The sequence below is a fragment of the Capra hircus genome, chromosome 3 (genome assembly GCF_001704415.2).
Source record: "Capra hircus breed San Clemente chromosome 3, ASM170441v1, whole genome shotgun sequence".
In the NCBI taxonomy this organism is placed as follows: domain Eukaryota; kingdom Metazoa; phylum Chordata; class Mammalia; order Artiodactyla; family Bovidae; genus Capra; species Capra hircus.
The window spans coordinates 102,462,006-102,471,467 of record NC_030810.1 but is presented as its reverse complement, the minus strand read 5'-3'; positions in this window follow the sequence as shown (position 1 = coordinate 102,471,467).

Below are 9,462 nucleotides of genomic sequence, written 5' to 3'. Positions count from 1 at the left end.
TCTTCTCCATCACAAGATCCTGCTTCCTTTCTCTTTTCATATTTTTGGAACAATTATCTGGTGAATATTTTAAAGCAATGATGGATTTCAATTAGTCCACATATGTACATCTAAACCTTAAAAACAACCATGGAAGACATTAATATAGATTAAATAAAGCTAATTTTCAACTAGCAAGTCATATAAAACACAAATATTTCTTTATGGACAACTCACCTAGAACTAATTTGATGAGCAAAATTTCAGCTTTTGGAAAATTGGCATTGGATGACTTTATTTCCCTAAAAAAAATAACGTGAAGGCCCAGAGTGAGCTTGAGGGACTCAGAATGTTTTGAGTTCTCATTACCAAAGCTTTAATTTAGGTCTCTTAAATTCTCTCCAGAGCAGACAGTTTCAGTTCAAGGTGAATGAGAGGGACCATAAAATATGCCAGAGGCTCCCTGCCTCTTTAGGAGGTGGTCTTCTTTCTCACTTCCGCATCCCTCATTACCCAGAGAGCTGGTTAGAGATAGGATGAAGGAGAAGAAATTACCTACTCATTCTTCATGGTCCAACTGAGAAGTGAAGGAGTTTCCCTGTGAGTGACAGGACGGGCCCAGAACAGCTCTGTTCCTCTAGGCAGAGGCAGAGGCAGACAGTGAGGAGGAACACAGCAGTGTGACTCTGGGTCCATGGGGAGACCAAGATAGAGCGTGATACCCAGAAGCAGTGCACTGTGGTCCCATTGACATCTGCTCTGCCTGGTACAGGGGACTCTCCTCTGCCAGCAGAACATCACTACTGAGATTCTGTCAACCCTCCACGGAGTCCAGACTTTTTCCAGATACATCTAGCCTATGCTGCTATCTCTCTATTAATGTTTTTCAATTAGTGCTCATGGAAATATTAAATAAAGTCTGAAATAATGTGAAAAACCATTTCTTCTGCTTTTGGAACTGGATATAAAAAAGGTATGGTCTATCCCTTGTTGAGCTTTTGTGTTTAAGCCCTGACACTTGCACGCCAGGAATTCAGGGGAGAGAGAGTGTGTGCTGTGTGTTCTCTCGAGGCTTGGTGTACAGACACAGAGGGAAAACTCTCAGGGCCTGGCAACCCTTCCTCGGGAAGCAGGATGCAAACAGAGGTTATAGACCCCTTTACAGATGCTGATTTTCCCTCACCCAAAAAAGCTGATAAGCACATACCAGACATTCCAAAGCGTTTGTAAATGGAAATAACTCTGCAGGGTACTATGTTACTACTGAATTTTTTTCTGGAATGGCTGGATTTAATTCTGATAACAACTGGAACAAACCTAATCTGCAACAACGTTCTTTCCTTTATACAGCAAGCTTCTCCTTCCAGGCTCCCCAGCCTCTCTCCTCTGGTGCCTCACCAGCTCCCACCGCAGCCTCCTGCGTGAGGCTCCTGCTCTCACATCACCTTCACCCTGGCTCATTCCTAACTGTAGACTCATCTTAGAGGAGTTGACACAAATGACAAGATTGTCCTGGGCTTGCCTTCAGGGAATGCAGGGATTCCAGGATGAGCCACTACGGCTCTGACGGGAGCAGATGGTCCTTGCACAACCTATGCATGCCAGGTCACTATTGGCATTCCCTGGCCTCCTCACTGTCTCCACCAAGGAGGCCTTGGGAATGACTGGAATTCTTCTAGGACCAGCATTGTAGGTTGAGCTACAGAGCATTTAGAAGAGGAGATTCTTAGATCTTGGGATCAGGAACTTTTTTCTCAGGTGACTTACCGGGGTCCAGTCCCGGTTGGATCCAGGGTATCCTCAGAGGGACGGCGTCAGCGACCTAGACAAACAATTTATTTAGAGATATAGAAAGAGATAAAGAAGGAATATAGCAGTTAGGAAAATATAGGAGAGAAAGAAGCTTATATTCCTTGGTTTACACAGAAAATCAATAAAGTCTCAAGACAAGAGACTTGCACCGTCTGCGTAGGCTGTAAGCGCCCTCCCAGTCTCCCGAGGGAGTGAAGACGCAGGGCGCCTTCCCGTTCAGATCTTAGAAGCCCAGGCAAATAAGTAGACACAGTGGACCTCTGTGCTCCAGATGGGAACTAGCCTGAAAGTGTAAGAAAGAAAAGACGACACAGGGAAACCAGACTTTCGAGAAAATGGCCCTATCTTTCTTTCTATTGATAAAGGTTAGTCAATCAGAAAACTTGTTTTCCCTTAAGATCTACTTAGTCTTAAGATAGTGATAAAGTTACATTCTTACAGAGCAAGGATACAATGATTTATAACAAAGAAAGAGGAATACAGTGATTTATAACAAAGAGAAAATTCATTAACTCAAAAGTCTAGTATTGCTAACATCAAAACTATTATACTTCTTTTTCTACATTCCAATTACATTGATTAATACACTCCCAGGTGCCTGAGGATATGGAGGCCTGGTGGCAATCATTAACTCAATAATGAAACCCCTCACCAACATGATTTATATCTTTAGAAAAGCCCTATGCTAACTAAGACTTTCCAAATACTCCAGACTCTCTGTGCTGTTTATGGTTGAGAGGTTGTAAGCAATCAAGTGCATAGTAGCAAGAGTGTGGATAATCCTGTCACACAAGCTAGTCTGCCTGCAGAGAGGTTTGACCTGAGATACTCCTTTTATATGCAGGAGACTATTAACTGGAGCTCTAAGTTAATTTTCCAGAGAAAGGTGGTCAGGGATAGCCCCAGTTAATGTCAGAAAAGTGTAGTATAACAGACAGATTTTGGTTTTGGGGGTAGATGCTCGAGCATATCTAGGGGACATCTTGAGTCTTGATCCTGCCCACATGACCTTGTCATGGGTGGGGTCGGGGAGTCCCTCAAGTTCTGACCCGCCTTTGCCCATCAGGGCTCTTCCTTATGACCTTTGCCATGGGTGGGATCTCCTGTGCTGGCTCCTGGCAGTCACTGTTATGCTAAGAAATCAAAGGCTCCTGGGGAAATGTCTTTCTGCCTGGAGGCCCAGCCACATCCCCGCTTTGGGCCCCCATGATTCCCAGGCTATCCTCTCAGCGTCTTCCCTGTCTCTGCTCTGGCTCCGCCCTGCAGCTGGGGCTCTAAGACTCTGAGTCCATCTTCTGCAGCCCCAGGGAAGCTGCAGGGCCAGGCAGCTCTGTCCCTGAGAGCAGGAAGTAGTGACGGATGGAGGAAGGAAGGGAGAAAACTTTGTAGTTTTCCTTATCCCCACACAAGACTCTTGGCTGTTTTTGATAATAGAGATGTTTCTAAAGTAAAGGAAGAAGAGGGATTGACTGTTGGGGGCAGCTAGCAGTTTCAATCACAGTATGACTCTGTAGGAAACAGTAGTTGGACCTCTGGATATCTAGATGCAGCATGTCCTGGGTATGTGGTATTACAATTGACAGGAGCACCCCTATGACCTTCACCACAATAAGTGAGGAAACATACCTATGATGCCACCTACCTGGATCCAGATGTGAGGAGGTGCCAATGACCCAGGTGAGGTAGAAACATCGATTTGGCAATCAGCTTGGGAGTTCCCAAGTGCTTCTCTTGTGGCTCAGCTGGCAAAGAATCCACCTGGGTTTGATCCCTGGGTTGGGAAGATCCCCTGGAGAAGGGAAAGGCTATTCACTCCAGTATTCTGGCCTGGAGAATTCCATAGACTGTATAGTCCATGGAGTCACATAGAGTCAGAAATGACTGAGTGACTTTCACGTGGGAGTTCCCAAAGGTATGGCTTTGGTCGGAGTGTGCACTCTATTTGAAGGACGCTATGGGGACTTCCTGAGGGGAAGCTACTGATTAGGCCTTATTTATAATTGAGGAAAACTGTGGAAACATCTAAAAGTGGAGCTTTAAGAAAGCTCATTGATGGAGCTCACAAAGCTGGTGGTTGCCTTTTGCCACGTATCTTCTCTTCTTTGTGCCTGAGTCCCAAACATGGTGATTGCAGATCAGCAGCCTGTGTTCTGACGGTGTTGTAGATGGAAGCCAGAACTAAGGATGGAGAAGGGACAAGGGGCTTAGGTTCTTGAGAACATTATGGAGCTACCAAGTCGCCCTGAGCTAGTCCCTGCAGATGTTCAGGATGTGAAACAATAAGTTCAGTCTTCTAGTTTACTTAAGCACTGTTATTTCAGCCAAACTGAATTCAAGTCAAACTGAATTTCTAATACAGACACATACACAAACAAAAGCAAGGTATGCTACAAATACATGCCAGAGCTGTTACCGAGTCCAAGCTAGCTCTGCATACAGCATGACAGGTCAATAAACTGGAGACAAGATATTGAGGGAAGGAATATGACTTTATTCAGCAAGCTGGCAGACTGTGTCTCAAAATAACCATCTTTTGGGGTCTGGATGCCAGTATCAAGAATGGTAGGGAAAGGTGAGGAAGTAAAGTAAAAAGACCATTCATCCTGCAAATTTCTCCTGGAATGGCCAACCCAGGGTGGGGGTATATTAATTTCTTCTTTCTGTAGACATCCACAAGGTCCTGAACAAAGTCACTTTGGTTTAACATTCAATCAAAAAGGCAGGATTTTCCAAGGCAAGCTGTTCTGTATATACAGTGTATACAGAAGAGGCAGATAAATAAAGGAGCTTCTCATCACAAAAGGAGCCCAAAAAGTTCCAGGTAACCCTGGAAAAGAAAAGGTAGCTGCTGTCACTTAAAGAAAGAAGTTTGTGTGAGTGAACCTGAGTATCCAACTCCTTTTAGACCTTCCCTGACCTCAGACTAATTGAGATTCCTTGTGAAGAGCATATTATACCCCCATCCTTATTGTAACTAATTAATATTGCTTCATTAACTGGTCTAAAAGCTTCAATTCAATCCACAATGAATCCTCATGTGTAGTCTCCAGGGCATATTTGATTAGTAAATAAAGCATTAAAGAGATTTTTATGGTGATTATAAGAAGAGCATATTTAGAAAGCAAGTTATGCCAATTAGATGTTAAGTTTGTTGATGCTGCAGCTACTGATGGTGATGTTGGTGATGGTGATGTTGCAGAGAGTAGTGACCAAATGTGAATCAGCCTCTAGACTAATGGCCTCTTAGCCAAGCCTGCTCTTGCTTCCATGGATGTTGCCATCTCCTGGTGGTAAAGGGCATATTCATGGAATGTCAGAGCCTTGGCAGTTGTACCCTCTCCTCCTTTCCTCATATACCTTAAATAAGATGTCAGTGTTTGCATATATATCCTCTTAATGTTGGACATTTAGACCGTAATTGATTTTTCCTTTACAGTTGATTTCCAACTGTAAATGAGCTGCTGAACTGCTTTAAAGAGTGTGCTTTTGTGCACATGTAAGTGTTTGACTACTTAACAAATTTTAAATTGTTGAGACAGACAGTATGCCATTTTTTGTTGTAATAGTAATGGAAATTTTACCCACAATGACTATATGACAATTGACACTCCACCATAGTCTATAGTCTATATAGTAATATCTCTTTATCAAACTCACTTAGTATTTAATATTATAAAAATATTGCTTTTCATATTTGCCAAAATGATATTAAACTGTTTATTTAAATTATAGTTCTCCAAATAACTATAAGGTTTGACATCTCATTTTACACTTATTTACTGTGTGAATTTTTTCTATTGTGAAGAGTCTGCCCATTCACCTATTCAGCTCCTTCTTTTTTTAAGGATAAATAATATTGCATTACATGTATATACCACATTTCCTTTATCCTTTTATTTGTCAATGGATATTTAGATATTATTAGTTTCCATATCTTGGCTATTGGGAACAGTGCTACAGTGAAAAGGGGGTACAGATATCTCTTCAAGAACCTGATTTCAATTTTTTTGGATGTATGATCCAGATTGTTGGATCATACGGTAGTTCTTATCACCAGCAAAACTCTAATGGCATTTTTACAGAATTAGAAAAACAGCTGTTAGGATGGCTACCATAAACATTTTTTTTTTTAAGATAAGCTTTGGAGAGGGTGTAATAAAACTTCAACTCGTATATTCTTGGGGGGAGTATAGAATGGTGTACTCACTATGAAAAAATGGTTCCCCAACAGTTAAAAATAGAAACACTATGAGCATTCTTATACAAGTTTTCATGTGGATATATGTTTTCATGTCCCTTGGAGACAAATCCAGAAGTGGAATTGCAGGACAATATGGCAACTCCACGTTTCATATTTGGAGGAACTATCAAATTGTTTCCCAAAGTGGTTGTTATCATTTTATATCCACACCAGCAATGGGTTCCAATTTCTCCACAACTTTGTAAACTCTTGCTATTTTCTGTCTTTTTTTTTTATTATAGTCATCCAAGTAGAGTCCCATTCTGGTTTTGATTTGCATTACTCCACAGCTAATTATGCTGAGTGTCTTCATGCGCCACTGTGAATTTATGTATTTTCTGGGAGAGATGCCTATTTGGAGCCTTTATCCACTTTTAATTTGGTTATATGTCCTTTCCTTTATTGAGTTGTTGAGTTCTTTTTATACTCTGCATGTGTGTGTGCTGAGTTGCTCAGTTATGTCCAACTCTTTGTGACCCTATGGACTGTAGCCCACCAGGCTCCTCTGTCCATGGGATTCTCCAGGCAAGAATACTGGAGTGGGTTGCCATGCCCTCCTCCAGGGGATCTTCCTGACCCAGAGATGGAACAAGCATCTCTTAACATCTCCTGTTTTAGCAGGTAGGTTCTTTACCACTAGCACCACCTGGGAAGACTTTATTGTCTGTATACAATCTCTTAAATCAGATTTATGATTTACAAATACTTCTTCCCATTCTGTGGATTATATTTTCTCTTTCCTGACAGTGTCCTTTGAAGTATAAAAGTATTACATTTTGATGATTCAATTTGCCTGAAGCTTCAGCTATGAGCCAGGTGGCAGAAATGAAAGTGGGCCTAGCCCAGATCCTAGTTTTATACCCTGTGACACTCAGGCCATTCTGTCTCTCTTAGCCATGGACTAAGCCAGATGGACTGGGCAGGTTCAGACTTCAGTACCCCTCAGCCTAGACTATTTAAACATTTACTTAAGATTTGCTTGCAGAAGAGGCTGAGACATAAATGAAGACAAGGATGAGGCAGACTCACCCTCTCCAGAAGGTAGCTGAGTGACAACGAGTTATCATTCAGGCTTGTCCCTCTGGAATACCAAATCTCATGCCAAGCATTTTATTTTGTTTTAATTGCTAGAAAATTATTTTACAATTTTGTGTTGGTTTCTGCTGTACAACAACATGAATCAGTCAATGAGGCGGGGAAGGGGAGGCAGGCTCAGGCCCTTCCCTCCTGAGCCTACCTCCCCTCCCCCCATTCCATTCCTATAGGCCATCTGTAGTGAGGTGGGTGAACCTCGAGCCTCTTATACAGAGTGAAGTATAAGACCAGAAAGAGGAAAACAAGTATCATATATTAATGCATAAATGTGGAATCTAGAAAAAGGGTACTGATGATCCTAGTAGAGAGCAAACTTGTGGGCACAGCAGGGGAAGGCGAAGGTGGGATAAATTGAGAAAGTGGCCTTGACATATATACACTATCATGTGCAAAATAGATAGTGGGAAGTCCCTAAATAACACAGGAAGCCCACCCTGTCACTCTGTGATGCCAAGCATTTTAAATCAAATGGAAGGAGTTCTATTAAATGTACCTTTCTCCATCTACTCGAATTTCAAATAATTTTCAAATGTGGTCATAATGGTACGCAGAAAAATTAAAATAATTTACATGTAGCATGATGGATTAAACTGACCAGTCTGCTGGTGGCCTAAAATGCTCAGCCCACGGATCCTCAGGTTCTTCCGGTGACTTCTTGTGCTAAGAGGACCCAGGGCTCACAGTCCATGATTGCCCAGGGCAATCCCATTGCGAAGCTCTTTTAAGCAATCACTCTTCTGTGATTCCCTTTCTGGAAAATTCTGGTAGCTCAACCCTTTCTCAGACTCCATTCTTACCAAGGCATCCTATGTCTGTGTGTTGCAAGGACTCTGAGCTGTAAGGGATTTCAAGAGAATGAGATGGACAATGTCAAGGGCATCTTGTAAGTAAGCAACAGAGCTTTCTTGTCATGAGAAGGGAAGTAGGAAGGGATCAGGATCCAGTAAAAACCTTGGGTGATCAGAACAAACAGGACACATCACAGGTCTTCAGAACCCCATGAAGAGAAGAGGAAGAGGAAAAAGCTTCACTCTTGAGGTTCTTCTATGGATTTCTCTGTGATACCAAAGATCTGGGTCAGCAACAGCCCCAGAGCCTCCACAGAACCTGGAGCCCTGCAAAGACTGGCTGCAGCTGTCAGAGCTCTGGGGTCTGCACTGGTGGGATCTGCAGTGCCTGTGGTGGCTCAGGCAGCAGCCCCCACACCCAGAGCTGCAGCAGCCCCTGGAGCTGACACCGCAGCAGGAGGAGACTGGGGGGCTCTTCCAGGTTCACTTTAGAGGGCGCTTAGAGGCACAGCACTTGGGGGGTGAACTTGGGAGGTGGCTGGCACTGCTGCTGGTTCTGTTGTCAAGATATCTTGGCAAGAGATCGATCAACCTGCAAGAGAATAATTAGAGGTTTTGATAGGCTAAATCAAGAGTCATGCTCTTCATCTTCTTTAATGAATTTAATGAGTTCATGATAAATATATTCTGAGACACGTTGCAAAGCATCCAGAAGGAAATAATATATTTTTTCCCCCAGTTAAAAGTACATAGATTTAAATCCAAATGTAGTGAACATTTTATTCTCCTTGGAAGCAGGGATTTCTCCATCTTCAAAGACCTGCATGCAGAATTCAAGTCTCTCAAGTGCCATCCTCTTAATATAAACAGGCCCCTAATCTCAGTGAAGTCAATACACACCTTTTAACCCAGGACAGCTTCCAGAGTGGTAGAATGCTAATGACTTCTTAGTGCTGTGTTGTTAGTTGCTAAGTTGCGTCCAATTCTTTGTGATGCCATGGATGGTAGCCCTCCAGGCTCCTCTGTCCTTGGGATTCTCCAGGCAAGAATACTGAAGTGGGTAGCTGTTCCCTTCTGCAAGGGATCTTCCTGACCCAGGAATCAAACCCAGGTCTCCCACACTGCAGGCAGATTCTTTAATGCCTGAGCCACCAGGGAAGCCCCAACTTCTTAAGTCACAGTCTTTCCCTCCCTTCTGAATGTTATTCCTGCTCAGTGTAGCAGGAATCAAAGACAGACCCTCTTTCCAAAGCCTCCCTCCTCCCTCCCCACCTTCTGCTCTGCTCTTAACCTCCCAGCAGTCAGCTCCTCCCCAGTCCTGCTCAGAGTCCCACTGGCTCCACTTCCCACTCACCCTCGTCACAGGCAGGAGTCCCTGGGGAGTCAGAGTTGATGAGATGCTAGAATCAGGATGTCTTTGGCTCCAGAATTGGCCCAGGAGGGGCAGGAGGTGGTTCTTACACAAACAGGCACGTGCTGGGTCATTCCTGGCATTCCCCAGCTTCCTTGCCCCTGCCTCCCAAGAGACCATGGGAGCTTCCAGAATCT